At 42.0% G+C, this 21,057-nt stretch overlaps 1 long non-coding RNA gene across 3 annotated transcripts in view; it reads right to left on the reverse strand.

The window, feature by feature from the left end:
• Positions 1-21,057, reverse strand: part of LOC118396934 (uncharacterized) — a 23,852-nt gene that overhangs the window by 1,127 nt on the left and 1,668 nt on the right. The window contains exons 1-5 of one of the 3 annotated variants that reach the window (XR_008067726.1): positions 1,444-1,617; positions 628-688; positions 490-540; positions 176-220; positions 32-93 (exon numbers count right to left, since the gene is read on the reverse strand). This is a non-coding gene — a long non-coding RNA (uncharacterized LOC118396934). Of the gene's footprint in view, positions 1-31; positions 94-175; positions 221-489; positions 541-627; positions 689-1,179; positions 1,381-1,443; positions 1,618-21,057 lie in introns of those variants that run through there. The other 2 variants (XR_008067728.1, XR_008067727.1) reach the window with 2 other exon arrangements.

The following is a 21,057-nucleotide window of genomic DNA, read 5'->3' on the forward strand; positions in this document are numbered from 1 at the left end:
ATGAAAAGTTTTTATAATGTTTAAGACTTACTGCATGGGAAAGTTCTGCAGGAGAACTAGGCACCACCATCGCCTAATTTGCTGCATGTTTTCCTTTGAAAAAGAAAATCACACAATCGGATCCCCAAAAAACATTATATCCCCAAGTGATGAGAATATCCTAATTTATACATACCTCAGTGAAATCACACTGTGCTTCCATTGGAGTGTACAGAGCATACTGTAAGTCAAGAAAGAGTAGGTTGTTAAGTTTGATAGTTATGATAACAACAATAATGATTGTAGTTTTAGAGTTTTTGATGTATGAATTGTGTATGTAGTGTAAAAACTGTAGGAAATTGGTCCCATAAAGTGTCAAGAATAATAAATAACAAAAAGTATGAGCAATAACAAGTGTGCTATGCATGCTGCAAGCACAGAAATAATAATAACTCTTCATATGTTATAACAGAAAATAGTACTAATATCATATACTGAATAGCATCTTACCATCAAAACAAACACCCCACAGTTGTTTGAGAAACCTTGCTTTGGTAGGCCCTGTGGTGTGAACAAGGTACAATTTTCAATAAAGGAATGTCAATGAAATGGTACAGTTCAGTGGAATCATTTAAAGGAATATCTAACCTTAACATCATCCACACCAAAAGTCCCCCAAGGTCCTGGGGAGAAGAATCAAGCAATGTTCCTGTGAACACAGTGTATGTGAAAGTAAAGAAAAAGTACAATTCAACAGCTTTTTAATACTCCAGCATGCATACCATGAATTAGTCCCAGTATTTTTCACAACATGTATGAGTGTTTGCTGGACCAGAAAATTTATTTTCGACTGCAAACACACCACACCATTTCTCACATGCCACAAATCTTTCATTGGGCACGGTTTCAAAGCCATGTGTATGCTTTCTTCGTAAATGTGTTTTGAAGTTTCTCTTATGGCCCGGCGCGCTATCGACTGTGCCGCAAAAGCATGCTCGTGCGGCAGGGTCGATTTCCGGGCTTATAAACACAGGATCGTTACAATAATATGCGTAGGCTGTGTAGACTCGTTATGTGTAACTAAGGGCATCAACGATACACATTTAGAGCCAGCCAAACACAACAAGGCATACATTGAAGAAACACAGAAAATCAACGATCAAATCGATTACACAACTGTACATGTAAACCTGGGCTTACTGCTCATGTAGACAAATGTGTACAAATAAAGATTCCCTCATTGTGAGCAATTAGCTAGGTCACGTGCAAATGGGTGCTCATTAACGCTATGCTAACATCGGTGCGGTAATTGGTCATATAAAAATATACCAGTGCACTGGTATAACATGAATATGACAAAGTACATTATGCATAATGACAGTCTCACTTCCATGGTTTATATTTTTATCCTTGTACGTTTGATTAAGATTCGCTTTCGTTGACGTTGATACCTTCAACGTTTACCTCAATTTCGGTGATCTTTGAAGGAGACGGGAAGGGTTCGGGTTAAACGCGTTTGACTCCGCCCACATTGAGCCCGGCCCCAAACTGCACACTGCAGTCAGGTATTCTCCCTCCGACTGCTTTCCATTTTCGAAGATAATTATTTTCATTGTTAGAGCGCCCACTAGGGTATCTGGTCAATATGATGGATAATCTGTGATGAAGCTTTAATTTGACTTTAGGCAACGCCCACATAAATAATTGTAAACTGTTGATAGGCCTATTAGGAAACATTAACATATTTCTTGTTACAAAGGGGAAGTTCAAAATGTTCTCTTATATTTCATCAAGGCCACATGTTCCAAGACATTGATATGGTATTTGATGAAAGGCTTCATGTCATGCCTCATAGGCCCAAAATACCAAACCTGCAATGTGTCTATAAATAATATTGGTGATTTGACGGTTTATATTTTCCTATCACTGGAGGGCGACATTACACTAGTCTTTATCACTCCATTGAATCTCAATCGTCTACTGAAGGAAGTCAGACCACCCATCCCTCTTTCCATATAACTAAGGCAATGATCTACCGTCCTGTGGGTTTTCAGTACAACCCTAAAATAACACACCTGATTCTATTTATTAGCTGTTAAACAAGACCTTAACTAGCTGAATCAGATATGCTAAATTATGGTTGGACTGAAAACCTAAAGGACAGTAGATCTCCAGGAAGCGGGTTGGGCAGCCCTGCTCTAAGACATCTACTACAGAGAGGATCAGTACACAGTGAAGATGTCATAATAGTCTTTCTAGACAGATGGGTTGCCTCCCATAATATTCCAGCCAGGTCTGGGATTTCCGAAAGTACCCATCGAGCACATTTGGTTCCTTGGAAGTTGTGGGAATGTACACTACCAGTCAAAAGTTTTAGAACACCTACTCATTCAAGGGTCTTTCTTTATTTCTACTATTTTCTACATTGTATAATAATAGTGAAGACATCAAAACTATGAAATAACACATATGGAATCATGTAGTAACCAAAAAAGTGTTAAACAAATCAAAATACATTTTATATTTGAGATTCTTCAAATAGTCACCCTTTGCCTTGATGACAGCTTTGCACACTCTTGGCATTAATAATGTTATTTTATTGGGTTAATTGAACATTCTCAGAACTATGTGATTTTGCCTACCAAAATAGTCGTGTTCCCTAAAGGTTCTCTTTGGTTATTAGAAAAATATCTTTCCCATAACATTATGGGAATAGTTTTATTTACAACTATGTGGGGAACGTTATATACAAGTTATCAAATTACAACAAAATAACGTTATTTTACAAAGGTAATTGAACTTTTTCAGAACTATGTGATTCTCCCTATCAAATAGCAACGTTCCCTTAAAGTTCTTCTTTGGTTATTAGAAAAATGACTTTCCCACAACGTTCCCACAAAGATTCAAATATGTCTGCAGAAAGAATGGGGTGTCTGCTAAAACGTGACACTGTGAGTTTGAAAAACAATATTTTGGTTATTGAACCTGTTGGTTCCACTTTTCTGGGCTCCGTTATTTACTTAACAAATAAGGAACACTCAAAATGTGCACTTATAAATCATAACCATTTTAATCGAAATACAGCTGTAGACAGACAGAAGTCAAAGATCAAATATCACACATACATCTGATGTCTCTCCTAAGTTCTGCAAAATAGGAAAAGTCAAAGTTGCTTTTAATATGCTTGCAGTCAACCCCAAGTGATGTAACTGCCGATGTCAATATCTTCTACTCATGAGACCAAGCCCAATCATATACAGTTTTACAAACTTGCAGGAGGTACAATAGTTCCAGTGTTTTATAAGGGCTCAGCAGTAAATGTCCACTCCCCAAGTTGCTTTATAGTGGTATGTCTGACTAGTCACTTATCTCTTTCACTCCCCTGCAGGGTTCTGTGTCTTTGAATCTCTTTTAGCCTTGAGGCACTTTCTCACAGACACCCTGTTTTGACTGCAATAACTCACACATCTCTCAGACCATTTCATTATAAGAGGCATAGACTAGAAAATAACTGTGGAACAATATTAAACCTTACAATGATATATACAGTATATATTGTTCATCTGTAGTCTAGGACCCTATAAATGTGGTGGGGAGGTGTCTTATAACCCTTCCCCTTCTATTAATACAACATAAGCATAATCAATCATTGTAATGCATCAAAACATTTGGTGCAGCCCCTATCATGACCCCAAGTTTACCCCATCAAACCACAGTAGGTGAAGTGGATTTACATCCCGTAACATGGCCTGCACTATACAGAAATGCATAATTATACATATGAGGTAAGAATTATGCAATATCCTTCTTTTGCATAATATTATTCTACACACTGGCTAGTATTGTAATAAGCTCCACCCCTAAACAACACCACATTTTGTTGGTCCAGACCAGACCAAATTCTAACCAATCATAGACATTCATGTTTCACAAGTTTGGACATCACAGTACAGTACAGAACAGTACAGCCCAGCACAGTTGAACAGAGTAGAGTTCAGTACAGTAAAGTATGTTCAGTACAGTACAGTCATATGATCAGATCATCATGTGATAATTTTCTGCCTGTTTGAATGGTGAATACCTCAGGTACACGTGGAAACTTGAAATAACCCCGGGAATTGATAGAACATCGCTTCAACATTCAAAATGGGTGAATTTGTCCTTTAATAAACCCCTCTGACAACACCCAGGCTTGCCCAACGATAACACAAAGCTACACTAGAGAGCAAACATAGACTGATGTTTTATGAATATCCTGCAGTACTGGTTACATTGCATTGTGATGGGGAATTAACTGTCCATGTAGTGCTGTAGGCTCACATGCAGTAAACAGTACAATGCACTTTAATAGTATTTTTTTGTGTAATTCATTACAAATGAACCTACGTTGCTCTATGGTCTTTTTAATCTTGTCACGTCCTGACCATAGAAAGCTTTTATTTTCTATGGTAGAGTAGGTCAGGGCGTGACTGGGGGGTTGTTCTAGTTTATTGTTTCTATGTGGGGTTCTAGGTTCATTTTCTATGTTGGTGATTTGTATGATTCCCAATTAGAGGCAGCTGGTTATCGTTGTCTCTAATTGGGGATCATACTTAAGTAGCATTTTTCCCACCTGTGGGTTATGGGATATTGTTTATGTTTAGTTGCCTGTTCGCACTGTATTGTCGTCACGGTTCATTTATTCTTTATTTGTTTTGTATTTGCTTAAGTTTCACTTTATTCATTAAAAGTATGTGTACGCTGCGCCTTGGTGCGATCATTCATTTGAACAACGTGACAGAATATCCCATCACACCAGGACCAAGCAGCGTGCTACAATGGGGAAAATAAGTTAGACCTGGGAGTAAATAATGGAAGGACAGGAGATCCTTCCTTGGCAGGAGTCACAGCAGACGGAAGGAGATAATGGAGAACAGAGACGACGCCAGGGTTCGCGGCCACGACGCATGCCCAAGAAGCAGAATCAAAAACAAATTGGGGGTGGCACACGAAGGTGATTGGAAATGCCAAGTGGTGAGTCAGAGACCGAGGAGGAATATTGGGACAGATTGAGTGAGGAGTGGTCGGCGAAAGTTGAGGGGAGTGAACCAGAGACTGTCAGTGAGTTGAGGGAGAATGTGGAGGAGAGAGAAATGAGTTATTGAATTGGTGGATGATGCACGACATTTTCCCTAAGGAGCGTGTTATCGATTTAAAGCCGCCTGAGTCAGCTCTCCGTACTCATCCTGAGAAGTGTGTTAAAGTTCCGGTACAAGTGACGCCGGCTATGCGCACCAGGTCTCCAGTACGCCGCCTTCCCAGCCCAGTACGTCCTGTGCCAACTCCCCGTACTCGTCCTGAGAAGTGTGTTAAAGTTCCGGTACAATTGATGCCGGCTATATGCACCAGGTCTCCAGTGCGCCTTCACAGCCCAGTATGTCCTGTGCAAGCTCCTCACACTTGCCGGGCGAGGTGTGTCATCGAACCGGTACCATTGATGCGGCTATACGCACCAGGTCTCCAGTATGTCTCCACAGCCCGGTACGTCCTGTGCTGCTCTTTACACTCTCCCTCAAGTGCGTCTTCCCAGTCAGGTACATTCTGCGCCTGCTCCTCGCACTTTCCCTGAAGTGCGTGTCCCCAGTCCAGTACATCCTGTGCCTTCTCCCCGCACTTGCCCTCAGGTGCGTGTCACTAGTCCGGTGCCACCTGTACCGGCCCCACGCATCAGGCCTCCAGTGCGCCTCCCCAGTCCAGTATGTCCTGTGCCTGCTTCCCGCACTCGCCTTGAGGTGCGTGTCACCAGCCCGGTACCACCAGTGTCGGCCCCACCCACCAGGCTTCCTGCGAAGATCCCCAGTCCAGAGCTTCCGGCGACAGTGCCCAGTCCGGAGCTTCCGGCGACATTGCCCAGTCCGGAGCTTCCGGCGACATTGCCCAGTCCGGGGCTTCCGGCGACAGTGCCCAGTCCGGAGCTTCCGGCGACAGTGCCCAGTCCGGAGCTTCCGGCGACAGTGCCCAGTCCGGAGCTTCCGGCGACAGTGCCCAGTCCGGAGCTTCCGGCGACAGTGCCCAGTCCGGAGCTTCCGGCGACATTGCCCAGTCCGGAACTTCCGGCGACATTGCCCAGTCCGGAACTTCCGGCGACAGTGCCCAGTCCGGGGCTTCCGGCGACAGTGCCCAGTCCGGAACTTCCGGCGACAGTTTCACGCTCCGGAACCTCCTGCGACGGTCAACGGTATGAAACCTCCAGCTCCATGGCAGGAGCCCTCCTCTACGCCGATGCCCAGTCCAGACATAGCGTCCAGCCTGGGTCCATGGCTAGATCCGCAGGAGGAGTGGGTTCTTCGACCCCGCACCAGAGCCACCACCAAAGATAATGGATCCGAGAGCCGAGAACTGTCGCGGGAGCTGCCTCACACCACATAGCAACCACTCTCCATTCCATTAATTGCATCTCTTTTTCTCCATTGATCAGAGGTCCATTACCTCAGTCTCTCATTCTGAGACTTTAGATGATGAGCTGAAATACACATATAAAATGATCACACTGGCTCTCAGCCATTTAAGTGTGTAATATGTGATCTTGATTGATCCTCCATTTTTCTCTACCCCAAAAGGGCTCTTATTACAAGTCCCAGGTCCTGAGAAGTCATTTTTTCTAATTCAACGGCTTCATCATAGTCCTGTTTGGAGCAAGGCCACAATGGAACAGAATATTGCACCTTGGTGGATCTTGACTGTGATAGCGGAGTGCAGAGCACTGGCTCACGTGGAAGGCATAGCTTAAGAAAATCTCCGCAGCAGCTATGGAACACATATGACACAGCTCAAAGAAGGTGAGGCTCCCCGTATGAGCACCGCACGCTAACACAGCACTTAAAGTCAAAGCCCAAGGGTAACACTATACAGAAATGGCCAGTGATAACCTTATTTGTGTACACGAGGAGGAGATGCCAAAGTGCATTCAGTTTCCAACTGCTGCAGATTGAGATAGATAACAAATGCTAGAGAGAGAGAGAGACATGGTGAATAATGTTATATGGTCTGGCAGTCCTATTAGTAATGGCCAGATTTAGAGTACAGCGCCTCTGCATGCACCTCTACCCTGTGATAAGAATGAGAATCACATTTCATTGACTTGCTTTACTGTGCATCAATTTGTGTTTCCCGGTTGCACTTAGTCAAGTTTGATTTCCATTTTGCCTTGAGGAGGAACTTTGGGAAGTCACACAACGAGCCTCCCACTGAGGCTTAGGGCAGAAAAACAAAACCAGAGGCAGCTCTCCTATCTCTAGATAGGGTTTTAACAGGCTCTGATTCCTCCTGAGTATGTGCATCCACCTCACAGACCTCTCAACAGTGAGCAGACAGACAGACAGACAGACAGACAGACAGACAGACAGACAGACAGACAGACAGACAGACAGACAGACAGACAGACAGACAGACGGACAGACAAAGCACCCGTGATACTGGATAGACTCATGTCTGCTCCACTCTCCTGAACATGATGAACATGTTTACATTAGACATGCTTTTAGATCTTCTACAGAATATATTTTCAGCAGATGCTCATCCAACCAATTGGTAGACTAACATTATTCGCGCCGTCCCTGGATCAAACCCTGTTATATAAAGCCCTCTCTTTCAAATGCAATGAAATTAAATGGATACATGCCCGATCAGTAGGTTTTCGTGCAACAAAAAAAAAGAATAGTATTTTGCTCTTAATATGTCTGCCTTTTGCATTATGAGGAGTAAAAGATGGAGAGCCCACTGGCACCAAAGAATGGACATAGCTATTATAAGAGACAGCACATTTGACATAAGCATTGGAAACACGGCATTGACTCCCTGTGCTGAAAAGTGTCCCGAGACCCTCAAATGCTGCCTTAATGAAATCCAAGGACACATCTGACATTTGACAGGAGTGATATATGTCTGGCGCTGGCACTGTAACCAAAACCAGTCTGGGAGGAGAAAGGTTATCCTGTGCCAAATTGACTTGCATATTCGGCTTCTACACCCTCTCGTATATTTCTGAGCAATTGAGCATTTCGTCTTTGCAAAGTGCTTCCAAGATGTGTAAAACAGGGAAACGAGATGTCAAGTAAGACCGTACAAATCTCCAAAAAGGCAATTGAACTTAATGCAAGATGACGATAATAGCACAATACCTCAAATATATTAACTTATTTTAAATATTAACTGACAAGAAAATGTGCAACACAGTACATGGAAATTATTCTAGAAAGCAATAAAATGGCAAACAAATCCAATGCCTGCACAGCTCCTGAGCACATTACTATACATTTGTTTTATTTAACCTTTATTTAACTAGGAAAGTCAGTTAAGAACAAATTCTTATTACTAATCCTAACAAAAAAAAAATGTATCTATGCTTTGACCTCTAATGTTGCACAGTTGGGATGGAACTGTAGAAGGTGAGGATCTATTGCACATCTCTGCAGGTAGTGCAAGAAAATTGCCCCATGGGAGCTGGGGCTCTTGCTTTTCATGGGATTTTGGGTCCTATCCAGAGCGCAAAGCACCTCCCTCAACACAGCTGCAGTGTCTCTTCCTCTACCACTAGAATGTACAGCTGATTAGTACTTCCCCTGTATTGTAATACAATTCTCTTGTTGGCCTGCTGTATGCACATTTCAGACTGAAAAAACGCCTGCCATTTTATAGTGAAAATGCATTGAGGTTTCTGTGCTTGACGGAATGAGACTGCATTGCAGGCCACAGTGCTGCTAAAATAATTCAGTTGCACCAAAAGGGTCCAGTGACACAGGCACGCATGTCTTGACCAACTGGCTGCTGTGTAAACCTTGCATGCCTTCCACCATGTCCAGAATAATCTATGAGCATGACATCATAATCACCTTTAACACACTCCACATTTCTCACACAACTGCCAAGATGTGTCCTTTCTACCTCCTGAAGGAGTCTGTGCTTGCACCACTGTGAGAGAGGATAACAAGTCTATTCAGTGGTTCTATTAAGAGGGTGGTTTGTGTATGGAAGATGAGTGATGCGCTGACTGTGCTGGCTGTCTGCAGCTGTGTACTGAGCTGTGGGCCTGTGTTTGTATATCTGCCTCTCTGTGGACTTTTATTGGCAATGCACATGCTCTAATTATCCCTCTGCTGGCCACTGGTTATTGTTTACTGTGTGTACCCAAAAGCCACGGAATCTACACCACTTTGACTGCTTAATGGAAATCTTGCCATGACAGGATTCTTGATTGATTTGTGCTGGGAGTGGAGCAGGTTCAGTGAAGGAACCAATTCCACTTCCCCACTTCCTTGGTTAGGTTAACATACATTTATTGGACTGTGGTCTCTGATGTATTGTTGTGATTATTTCTATGCCCTACCTTTGGCTGAACCCCATTTACTTCTACATGTACTGTATACAAGTTTAGTATAGGGTATGTTCACTATATAACTGTAGCAATGTTTTTTGTTCCCCTTTCAGGACACTGTTGTACGCTCTTGGACTGGCTGGATCAGCAGTAGGGGACACAGAGACCACAGGAAGTAGAGGTGGGGCCCGAAACCACAGACTTTATTTAATATTTCTTTATCCAATAAAACAAACTCCCCTGTCTATTCCATGCCTCCCCTTGTACTGCAACAACAATCAAATGAGTTAAGTAAACCGGTTGCATTTTTGTCATATCTCTCATTTTGAGTTAAACTTAGGCTGTTATTGTTGCTAATCATTTCAATCTGTTCAAAATTAAGAGGTTTAGTTCAAACTTATTTTTAGGTGTCAATGTGCCAATGTGCAATTGGAGAAATATAAAACATTTGTACTAGAGTGATGCTTTTGTATGATGGAATGGGGCCCAGTATCAGACAGAGGAACTACTCACTCTGTGAGCTCAAATACTCAAATACTAATATCTTCACAGGGGAACATCAATGTTTTGGCTGAATAACTGATTTTGGCATTGATGGTGATATTTATTGCTCATCCAGGTCACTGTCTTTCATAACAAATCACAAGTGAACACAAATGTTTTTTGTTGGCTTGTTTTTTTGGTGCCTTTTCGTCCTGCTGCCAAGACAACCCAGACAAAGCCACTGGTCCAATCACTTTGTGAAGCACCAATTGTGCTCAATGATCCTTGCAACCAGTCTGTCTCTTAGTTGATGAGAGGACTGGACTAGATGAGAGGAGAGGACTGGACTAGATGAATAGACTGTCCATTTCAGGGGAAACCTATCCATCCCCATCAGCATTTAGAACAATTAGTGAAAACAAAGCTGAAGCACTTTCCTCAGATATCGGGTCAATGCCTTTCGTTACGCAAGTGTACACTTGCCCTAGCCTGAAGTTACTCACTGAGTGTACAAAACATTAGGAACACCTTCCTAATATTGAGTTGTACCTGCCTTTTGGCCCTCAGAACAGCCTCAATTCATTGGGGCATGGACTACAAGGTGTCGAAAGCATTCCACAGGGATGCTGGCCCATGTTGACACCAATGCTTCCCACAATTGTGTCAAGTTGGCCTGATATCCTTTGCGTGGTGGGCTATTCTTGATACACACGGGAAACTGTTTAGCGTGAAAACCCAGCATCGTTGCAATTCTTGACGCACTAAAACTGGTGCGCCTGGCACCTGCTACCATACCCTGTTCAAAGGAACTAAAATATTTTGTCTTGTCCATTCACCCTCTGAATGGCACACAAACAATCCATGTCTCAAATGTCTCAAGGCTTAAAGATCATCCTTTAACCTGTCTCCTTCCCTTCATCTACACTGATTGAAGTGGATTTAGTCCCCGAAAAGGGACATCAACAAGGGATCATAGCTTTCACCTGGATTTACCTGGTCAGTCTGTTATGAAAAGAGCAGGAGGTTCCTAATGTTTTGTACACTCAGTGCACAAGTTACAGTATGCTCCTGTGTTTTGACTGCAGCTGTACAGAAGACCCCCAACCTTACTAACAACAATATGCCCTGATGCAAACACTCTATTAATGCAAGCCCACTGCCTTGGGTGTGAGAGAAATGCTTTACAAATTCAATTAATTATTATTACTCATCGCTCTTTCCCTTCTCATGCTCTTTCCCCACATGGCCATGCCTTAAATTCTCAGATAGCTGGTTAAAGAGACTACACTTGCTGTTGACATAGAGGGGATCCCCACCCACTGGAAATTTTCTCTAAGGCAAAAACAAAATCTCAGCCTCATGGCAAAATGTGCAACGACAAAATGTTCTCTGTCCCATGGCAGGGTGTGTAGAATAGCATGAGATTTGCAATAAAACTGTACTTATTTTTCTTTGGCCCATGGCAAATGTCAGGGAATTTAGCTGTTTTGTTTTTGGGTTGGACCCGAAAATCTGAGCAGTAGATCTCAGTTTGCATTTTGAATCAGAAAATGATCTTGACTCCGAAAAGGTTGGTGACCACTGCTCTAGTGTTTGAAAGGACCCCAGGCGTAACATTAATCCAGTGAAGAAGAGTGAATGGGAAGAATAATATGAAGTCAATCGAAGAGACCAGCTCCATCCAAAGTGTTTACATGCTTGCTGTGTTCCAACACTACTGGGCCACCACTGTGGCTCTTTGTGTTTGACATGGATGCCCCACTGTGCTGCCCCCAGAACCCTGGACTGTCTGGCTTTAACATCCAGGAGCTTAAGAGGGGCCAACATGCCTCCGAGCACCGCTGCTCAACTCCACCCCAGTGCACTAACACCAGCCTGGTCTCATAAGCTAGATGTAACATAGTAAATATAAATCCGGCACACTCAAATTAGTATGGTTACATGAGACAGAAGGTTACTTAAGGCAAAAACAAAAGTTGGGTGGTTTGGTAGCGTATAAGCAGCCCAAAGATTGCGTGATCGAATCTCATTACAGACAACTTTAGCATTTTAGCTAAATAGAAACTACTTACTACCTTTTAGCTACTTTGCAACTAAACTCAACAAAAAAAGAAACATCCCCTTTTCAGGGCCCTGTCTTTCAAAGATAATTAATCAAAATCCAAATAACTTCATATCTTCATTGTAAAGGGTTTAAACACTGTTTCCCATGCTTGTTCAATGAACCATAAACAATTAATGAGCATGCACCTGTAGAACGGTCGTTAATACACTAACAGCTTACAGACGGTATGTAATTAAGGTCATAGTTATGAAAACTTAGGACACTAAAGAGGCCTTTCTACTGACTCTGAAAAACACCAAAAGAAAGATGCCCAGGCTTCCTGCTCATCTGCGTGAACGTGGCATGCTGCAAGGAGGCATAAGGACTGCAGATGTGGCCAGGGCAATAAATTGAAATATCTAAACTGTGAGACGCCGAAGACAGTGCTACAGGGAGACAGGATGGACAACTGATCATCCTCGCAGTGGCAGACCATGTGTAACAACACCTGCACAGGATCGGTACATCCGAACATCACAACTGCGGGACAGGTACAGGATGGCAACAACAACTGCCCGTGTTACACCAGGAACGCACAATCCCTCCATCAGTGCTCAGACTGTCCGCAATAGGCTGAGAGAAGCTGGACTGAGGGCTTGTAGGCCTGTTGTAAGGCAGGTCCTCACCAGACATCACCGGCAACAACGTCGCCTATGGGCACAAACCCACCGTCGCTGGACCAGACAGGACTGTCAAAAAGTGCTCTTCGCTGACAAGTCGAAGTTTTGTCTCACCAGGGGTGATGGTCGGATTCACGTTTATCGTCGAAGGAATGAGCGTTACACCGAGGCCTGTACTCTGGAGCAGGATCGATTTGGAGGTAGAGGGTCCATCATGGTCTGGGGCAGTGTGTCACAGCATTATTGGACTGAGCTTGTTGTCATTGCAGGCACTCTCAACTCTGTGCATTACAGTGAAGACATCCTCCTCCCTCATATGGTACCCTTCCTGCAGGCTCATCCTGACATGACCCTCCAGCATTACAATGCCACCAGCCATACTGCTTGTTCTGTGCGTGATTTCCAGCGAGACAGGAATGTCAGTGTTCTGCCATGGCCAGCGAGGAGCCCGGATCTCAATACCATTGAGCATGTCTGGGACCTGTTGGATCGTAGGTTAAAGCCTTAGGCCATTCCCCCCCAGAAATGTCTGGGAACTTGCAGGTGCCTTGGTGGAAGAGTGGGGTAACATCTCACAGCAAGAACTGCCAAATCTGTTGCAGTCCATGAGGAGGAGATGCACTGCAGTACTTAATGCAGCTGGTGGCCACACCAGATACTGACTGGTACTTTTGATTTTGACCCCCCCTTTGTTCAGGGACACATTATTCCATTTCTGTTAGTCACATGTCTGTGGAACTTGTTCAGTTTATGTCTCAGTTGTTGAATCTGGTTATGTTCATACAAATATTTACACAAGTTAAGTTTGCTGAAAATAAATGCGGTGAGAGGTGAGAGGACGTGTGAGAGGGCGTTTCTTTTTTTGCTGAGTTTACTTAGCATGTTAGCTAACCCTTCCCTTCCCTTAACCCTAACCTTAATCCTTTAACCTAACTTCTAACCTTTACCTTTGCCCTAACCTTAAGTTCTATCCCCTAGCCTAGCTAACATTAGTATTAGCCACCTAGCTATCGTTAGCCACAACAAATTGGGATGAGTAACATATCATATGTTTTGATAATTCTTAACATATTGTACAAATTGCAATTCATAACATAACATTAATTGTAATTTCTAACATACCATACAGAATGGAGGATGGACAACCACAAATTGATACATAGCACACTGGGGCGGCAGCGTAGCCTAGTGGTTAGAGCGTTGGACTAGTAACCGGAAGGTTGCGAGTTCAAACCCCCGAGCTGACAAGGCAATCTGTCGTTCTTCCCCTGAACAGGCAGTTAACCCACTGTTCCCAGGCCGTCATTGAAAATAAGAATACCCGGACATACATTTGTGACCGACCGGTTCGATTCAGTCTTGTGTAGCAACATTTGAAAGGGTGTTTTTTTTTAATTGGATAAAAGTAGAGATTCAGATCTAGAAAATGGTTTATCATACACTACAGTTGAGGAACAATGGGAAAGTAATTTTGCTTTGAAAGTTAAAAAACTTCGAACCTCACTTTTGAGAAAATGGCCTTTGAATGTTTTGGTACTACTACTGGAGAACTCTCTTTGTCTACACCCACTCAGCATCGATCACACCCTCTTAAGTTTTAGCCCCAGCCATCTCTTTAAGGGTTGATCTGATTGTTCTGTCCTAACAGCAGTCAAGTACCCAAGCTAACTGGCTAACTTTGGCTGGCTTGCTAGCTACTTCCAGACACAAATGAGAGAACAGTTCACATTTTACTCACCCTAGCAGAGCTGGTTAGGTTGCTTTTATGCTATCCAGAGCGTTGGTGACTGCAACAGCGCTGCTGGCATCAATTTAATTACGCTTTGTTGCCACCGTTTACAGGCCACATTTACTGGCCATATTCAACAGGTGTTGAACGTTCGGAAATGTGTCAGTTATTATGGACTCTGGCATACTCAGACGAGTGCTCTGAAATCGGGGTCATAGCCAGAGTGAATTTACCAACTATCAACAGTTTTTGCAGTGACATTAACGTTGTAATGAAATGGTTACTTGCATAGTGGAGTCTTTTGTTAAAACCTCTAGTGACTCCCCATCCCGCATGAGGGAGCATAATCATCGCCTGACACGAATTAGCATAACGCAACGGACATAAATCTTCCTAGACAATATTCCTATTCATGAAAATCACAAGTGAAATATGTTGAGACACAGCTTAGCCTTTTGTTAATGACCCTATCATCTCAGATTTTCAAAATATGCTTTACAGCCAAAGCTAGACAAGCATTTGTGTAAGTTTATCGATTAGCCTAGCATAGCATTTTGTCCAGCAGGTAACTTGGTCACGGAAATCAGAAAAGCAATCAAATTAAATAGTTTACCTTTGATGAGCTTCGGATGTTTTCACTCACGAGATTCCCAGTTAGATAGCCAATGTTCCTTTTTTGCTAAAATATTATTTTTTGTAGGTGAAATAGGTCCGTTTGTTCTTCACGTTTGGCTGAGAAATCACCCGGAAATTGCAGTCACGAAAACCGAAAAATATTCCAAATTAGCTCCATAATAGAAAGAAACATGGCAAACGTTGTTTATAATCAATCCTCAAGGTGTTTTTCAAATATCTATTCGATAATATATCCCCTGGGACAATTGGTTTTTTAGTAGGACCGATTTGAATAATGGCTACCTCTGTATTTTACATGAGAATTACTCTGGGAGCCATCAGGTGACCAGTTGCGCAATGTAGCCGCTTCCGGGTATTCTTCAACATAAATGCGTAAAACTACGTCACAATGCTGTTGACACCTTGGGGAATACGGAGAAAAAGTAATCTGGTTGATAGCCCATTCACTGCTCAATAGGGACGCATTGGAACCCCACGCTTTCAAAACATGAGACACTTACTCACAGACAATATTTTTACAGTTTTGGAAACTTTAGAGTGTTTTCTATCCTAAGCTGTCAATTATATGCATATTCTAGCATCTTGTCCTGACAAAATATCCCGTTTACTATGGGAACGTTATTTTTCAAAAAATGAAAATACTGCCCCCTAGTCACAAAAGGTTATTAAGACATGTAGCTAGCTAGCTAGCTAAACAATGAACCATAATCCCACCACATGACATTACTACCCAGCATGAATCTGCAGGTAGCTAACCAACCAGGTTCAATGTTAGCTAGCTAAAATTAGGCTATAACTAGCAAAGCAAATGGCACTGAGATACAAATAATATTACAACACAGATCATACACATAACGTTAGCTAGCGAGCCAGCCAGCTAACGTTAGCTTGCTAGCTAACAGTACACTTTAACTTGAAATGAAAACTACTTTCTGACAAAATTAGAAATGTGTAATATATGAAAATGTAGCTAGCTAGACTCTTACCTGTATACATGGACGGACGCTTCTCACTCTCTGTCACGGATGCCATGGTTGACCTTAGTGTTTTCTCCATCTCCTTAGCTATCATACTCTAATTCCACTGATTTCAAAACTCTGTCCCCCAGAAAGTGTAGAGGAAAACTTTTTATGCAGTTCTACTACACAATATATATATATATATATATTTAAATGGGTTAGACAGGATTACCTACACATACTGACCAGCTCAAATAGACAGAAGCGTGCTACATGGCAAACCAATCAGAACTCATCTCTCGGCATGTCCAGCCCACTCATCATCTCAGCCAATCATGGCTAGCAGGAAGGTTGCTGACTTTTTCTGTGGCTGAACCAACTAGGCTGGTATTTTATGAATTGTTTTCATATTTACAGTTGGCATTCAAGTTTGTTATTAAGGCACATGAAAGTAAAAAATAATGCATTTTGATTGTTAAAAATTAAGTTATGTTCAAATGGCTCTTCTGTGAAGTAGGGACCCACTGAAACAAGTCACATTTACTATGTTAGTCTACCCGAGTCCAGGTTACTAACCTAAACAAAAAAAAAGCCTGTCTTCATGCATTCTGCGCTGTAAAATGTGTTTTTCTGAAAACCATTCATCGTGGCTGATTATTATAGAGCAGGGTTGTATGTATGGATGAGAGGGGCTACCAGGCTACCAGGCATGAAGGGGATCAGATTCTAGAGCCGTCACGCTCTCAGCAGGAGACTGGTCTGAAGCAGACAATACTGGCTTTAGGAAAGTGCGTCTCTTATTATCTTCCCCCCTCTCTGTCTGTTCATTGCTCTTTGATGGGGTGGGAGATAGGTAAAATCAAATTTGATTGGTCACATACACATGGTGAGCAGATGTTAATACGAGTGTGGCGAAATGCTTGTGCTTCTGGTTCCAACAGTGCAGTAATATCCAACAAGTAATCTAACAATTTCACAACTACCTGATACACACAAGTGTAAAGGAATGAATAATAATATGTACATATAAATATATGGATAAGTGATGGCTGTGCAGCATAGGCAAGATGTAGTAGATGGTATAGAGTACAATACAGTGGGGCAAAAAAGTATTTCGTCAGCCACCAAATGTGCAAGTTCTCCCACTTAAAAAGATGAGGCCTGTAATTTATCATAGGTACACTTCAACTATGACAGATAAAATATTTTTTTTAAATCCAGAAAATCACATTGTAGGATTTTTAATGAATTTATTTGCAAATTATGGTGGAAAATAAGTATTTGGTCACCTACAAACAAGCAAGATTTCTGGCTCTCACAGACCTGTAACTTCTTCATTAAGAGGAACTTCATGACGACAGCAGTGAGTGCTAAGGAGCTATAGTCGTTTAGCTCAGTTAACTTAGATTTCTTGGGGACAGGAACAATGGTGTCCTTCTTGAAGCATGTGGGAACAGCAGACTGGAATAGGAATTGATTGAATATGTCTGTAAACACACCAGCTGGTCTGTGCATGCTCTGAGGACGCGGCTAGGGATGCCGTCTGGGCCAGCAGCCTTGCGAGGGTTAATACGTTTAAATGTTTAACTCACATTGGCCACGGTGAAGGAGAGCCCACAGGTTTTGGTATCGGGCCATGTCAGTGGCGCTGTATTGTCCTCAAAGTGAGCAAAGAAGTTGTTTAATTTGTCTGGGAGCAAGACGTCGGTGTTTGCGACGGGGCTGGTTTTCTTTTTCTAATCCATGATTGACTGTAGACCCTGCCACATAGGTCTCGTGTTTGAGCCGTTGAATTACAGTAGCAGGGTGCGGTAAACCATAATGGACCTCCACCACGTGAGCTGCATTAATACTGATTAAGACGCAAGCAGTGTCTTCATCAGAGAACACTAGCCAGGAGCTAGCCTTCCTTTAGTTCGGTCAGTGCATCACAAAAGAAAATGAGTCTGCCTCAGAAAACATGTTGTGGTTTTTAAAGAGTCTGGTTGTCACGGACGTCGTTGTGGAAATGACCGGACCAAGGTGCAGGGTGGTGAGCGTACATTTTCCTTTGTTTATGTAAATTTCACCAACGACACAAAGAAACGACAGTGAAGCTTACAAGGGCTATAGTGCCACTAATAAAGATAACTACCCACAAAATACAAAGGAAAAAAGGCGGCCTAAGTATGATTCCCAATCAGAGACAACGATAGACAGCTGTCCCTGATTGAGAACCATACCCGGCCAAAACATAGAAACAGAAAACATAGAAATAAATAAAATGCCCACCCTAGTCACACCCTGGCCTACCCAAAACACAGAATAAAAGCCTCTCTATGGCCAAGGTGTGACACTGGCCGTGGAAGTGATGACGTGAAATCACGATCAGTGTCCAATTGTGTACATGAGCGCTGAAAGTGTGCTACAGTCTACTAAGAAAAAAGACTTGGAGACTTGTAAATACACTATACTCTTTAACTTTGACCTCTAACACAGTATCTGTGTATACTCTCAGGGCAAATTGAAATTAACCACATTTTGGCACACAAATGGTTATTTCAACAAAGAATATTTATGAATTTGACAAAGATCGGAGTAATTCTGCTGCTCACTGACCACAGACCAAATCCAGTCAATTTAAGCTAAATTGAAACACTCAAAGCTGTTCCATGATGGACCCATACTAAGTTCATTAAGAGCCAGGTCTCTTTTGGATGGATGTGTTAGTTGGATGCTATGCTGTGTGAACACTGATCAGAGCGGGTTAAATGAATCTCGGGCAGCACCGGATGATTAGCGAAAAGCTACTGAGGGTTTCATTCTAATGTGAGCTGAGGAACAGGTGATGTTGAATAACGAGTGTAAATCCATTTTAATCATTTTTTTCTCGTATGCAAGTGAAGAATTTATTATAATTCAAAAATCATTTTTCGCTCTAAAGAATGCTTGACAAGTATGCATGATTGTTTTTCGTAATCCGTAGTTTAAACTTTAGACGTAGGCCTACTGTGTAGGCTGACTTTCAAAAGGTCTTAAGTCTTTAGTGATACTTTTTTGATCTTACTGTAATCCCAACATGGGAGGGATCACATACAACTCTGCTTTCTGTACTACTTATGTTTGGTCAGACATCAGTGCAGGTTACTTTTGATCGTGTTATGTCAGCCTCGAGCAGCTATAGACTAAGTCAGGTCACATCAGGAAAATGTATGATGTGTGTCAGTTCAGTGTATTCATGGAAGAATGCACATAAACATAGGCTGCCGTTTGTTCATGTGTTCCTTCATTTCCCTCTTAATTCATTTTATACTGTACTAAACAGTGTAGCTATAGAGCTCAATAGTAATGGCATCTTTTTGTAGGCACTAACTCTGCCATGGTTCGTTGGACAAAGCCTATGGGGAAATTAACGGGTTTTTGAAGGGGTTGTGGATAAATGCCAAAAAAAGGTATGTGGTATTTTTTTTATTTAACCTTTATTTAACTAGGCAAGTCAGTTAAGAACAAAATTGTATTTACAATTACAGCCTACCGGGGAACAGTGGGTTAAACTGGCTTGTTCAGGAGCAGAACAACAGATTTGTACCTTGTCAGCTCGGGGATTCGATCCAGCAACCTTTTGGCTACTGGCCCAACGCTCTAACCACTAGGGTACCTGCCGCCAGAGGTGGAAATCCCAGGGGAGACGGGGGGTGACACGACCCCCCATCCTAGAAAAAATATGATTTGTCCCCCCCCAATACATCACTGTAAATATAACTTGTAATTTCAATAATATGCAATGAAAGCACTTGTGATGATTATAGACACTTAATGGCGTGTTTTTAAGTTTCAAAAGATTGCGACCCCCCCACCCTTTGCCTCACAATGATTTGATCCTGACCTACAGTAAGTAGTTCAAGCAAAGGATATGTTAGACATTTCTTTACTTCTACCACTTAATACAATAAAACAGTCGCCTCTTCACTGTTGACGTTGAGACTGGTGTTTTGCGGGTACTATTTAATGAAGCTGCCAGTTGAGGACTTGTGAGGCATCTGTTTCTCAAACTAGACACTCTAATGTACTTGTCCTCTTGCTCAGGCCTCCCACTCTTCTTTCTATTCTGGTTAGAGCCAGTTTGCGCTGTTCTGTGAAGGGAGTAGTACACAGAGTTGTACGAGATCTTCAGTTTCTTGGCAATTTCTCACATGGAATAGCCATAATTTCTCAGAACAAGAATAGACTGACGAGTTTCAGATGCTCCAGATGCTCAACTAGTCTAAAGAAGGCCAGTTTTATTGCTTGTTTCATCAAAACAACAGTTTTCAGCTGTGCTAACATAAGTGCAATAGGGTTTTCTAATGATCAATTAGCCTTTTTAAATTATAAACTTGGGTTAGCTAACACAACGTGCCATTGGAACACAGGAGTGATTGTTGCTGATAATGGGCCTGTGTACGCCTGTGCAGATATTCCATAAAAAAACAGCCGTTTCCAGCTACAATAGTCATTTACAACATTAACAATGTCTACACTGTATTTCTGATCAATTGGATGTCATTTTAATGGACCATTTTCTTTGTTTTTCTTTCAAAAACAAGGACATTTCTAAGTGACCCCAAACGTTTGAATGGTAGTGTATTTGTCCATAGCTGTTGTTTGAAGAGTTGAGACACTGACTGAACAATAAATAAGTATTTTTGAAGGATATTTTGGTTGATTTATTTGGGTTATTCATTGAAGTAGTTATTTTGCTTTTATAATTGTACTTCTTTTTTTAGCTTTTTGTTCTTGTAAAGCTATTGTAGTAGACTCAGGCCAGTGGCACATATTTAATGACCATATAAATGTATCGGAAAAAGTAAAATAAAAAGGTAAATTCAATACTGAGACGTTGGTTCTCAATGGAGATTATTTTAGATGAGATCACGCCATGCTCGTTGTATTTACGAAAACTGCACCCATACACAGTGTACAGTACCATTGCTCCCTACTGACTTTTCTTGGTATTGCTGGTTGTAAATACAAATGCCTGCATATATACTGGACTGATAAGGAACACTGCTATAACTATTATTTGTAGTAGTATTATAATGATTTAAACACTTGAACAAGTTGGGAAAACCCTTCAGTTAACTACGTATCAATTATCCAGTAGTAGTAATTATGGTTCATCAATATACATTTAACATATAACGTAGGCTATGTGTTACAGCACTACCTTTGGTGTG

Source organism: Oncorhynchus keta, chromosome 18 (assembly GCF_023373465.1).
Source record: "Oncorhynchus keta strain PuntledgeMale-10-30-2019 chromosome 18, Oket_V2, whole genome shotgun sequence".
Taxonomy (NCBI): Eukaryota; Metazoa; Chordata; class Actinopteri; order Salmoniformes; family Salmonidae; genus Oncorhynchus; species Oncorhynchus keta.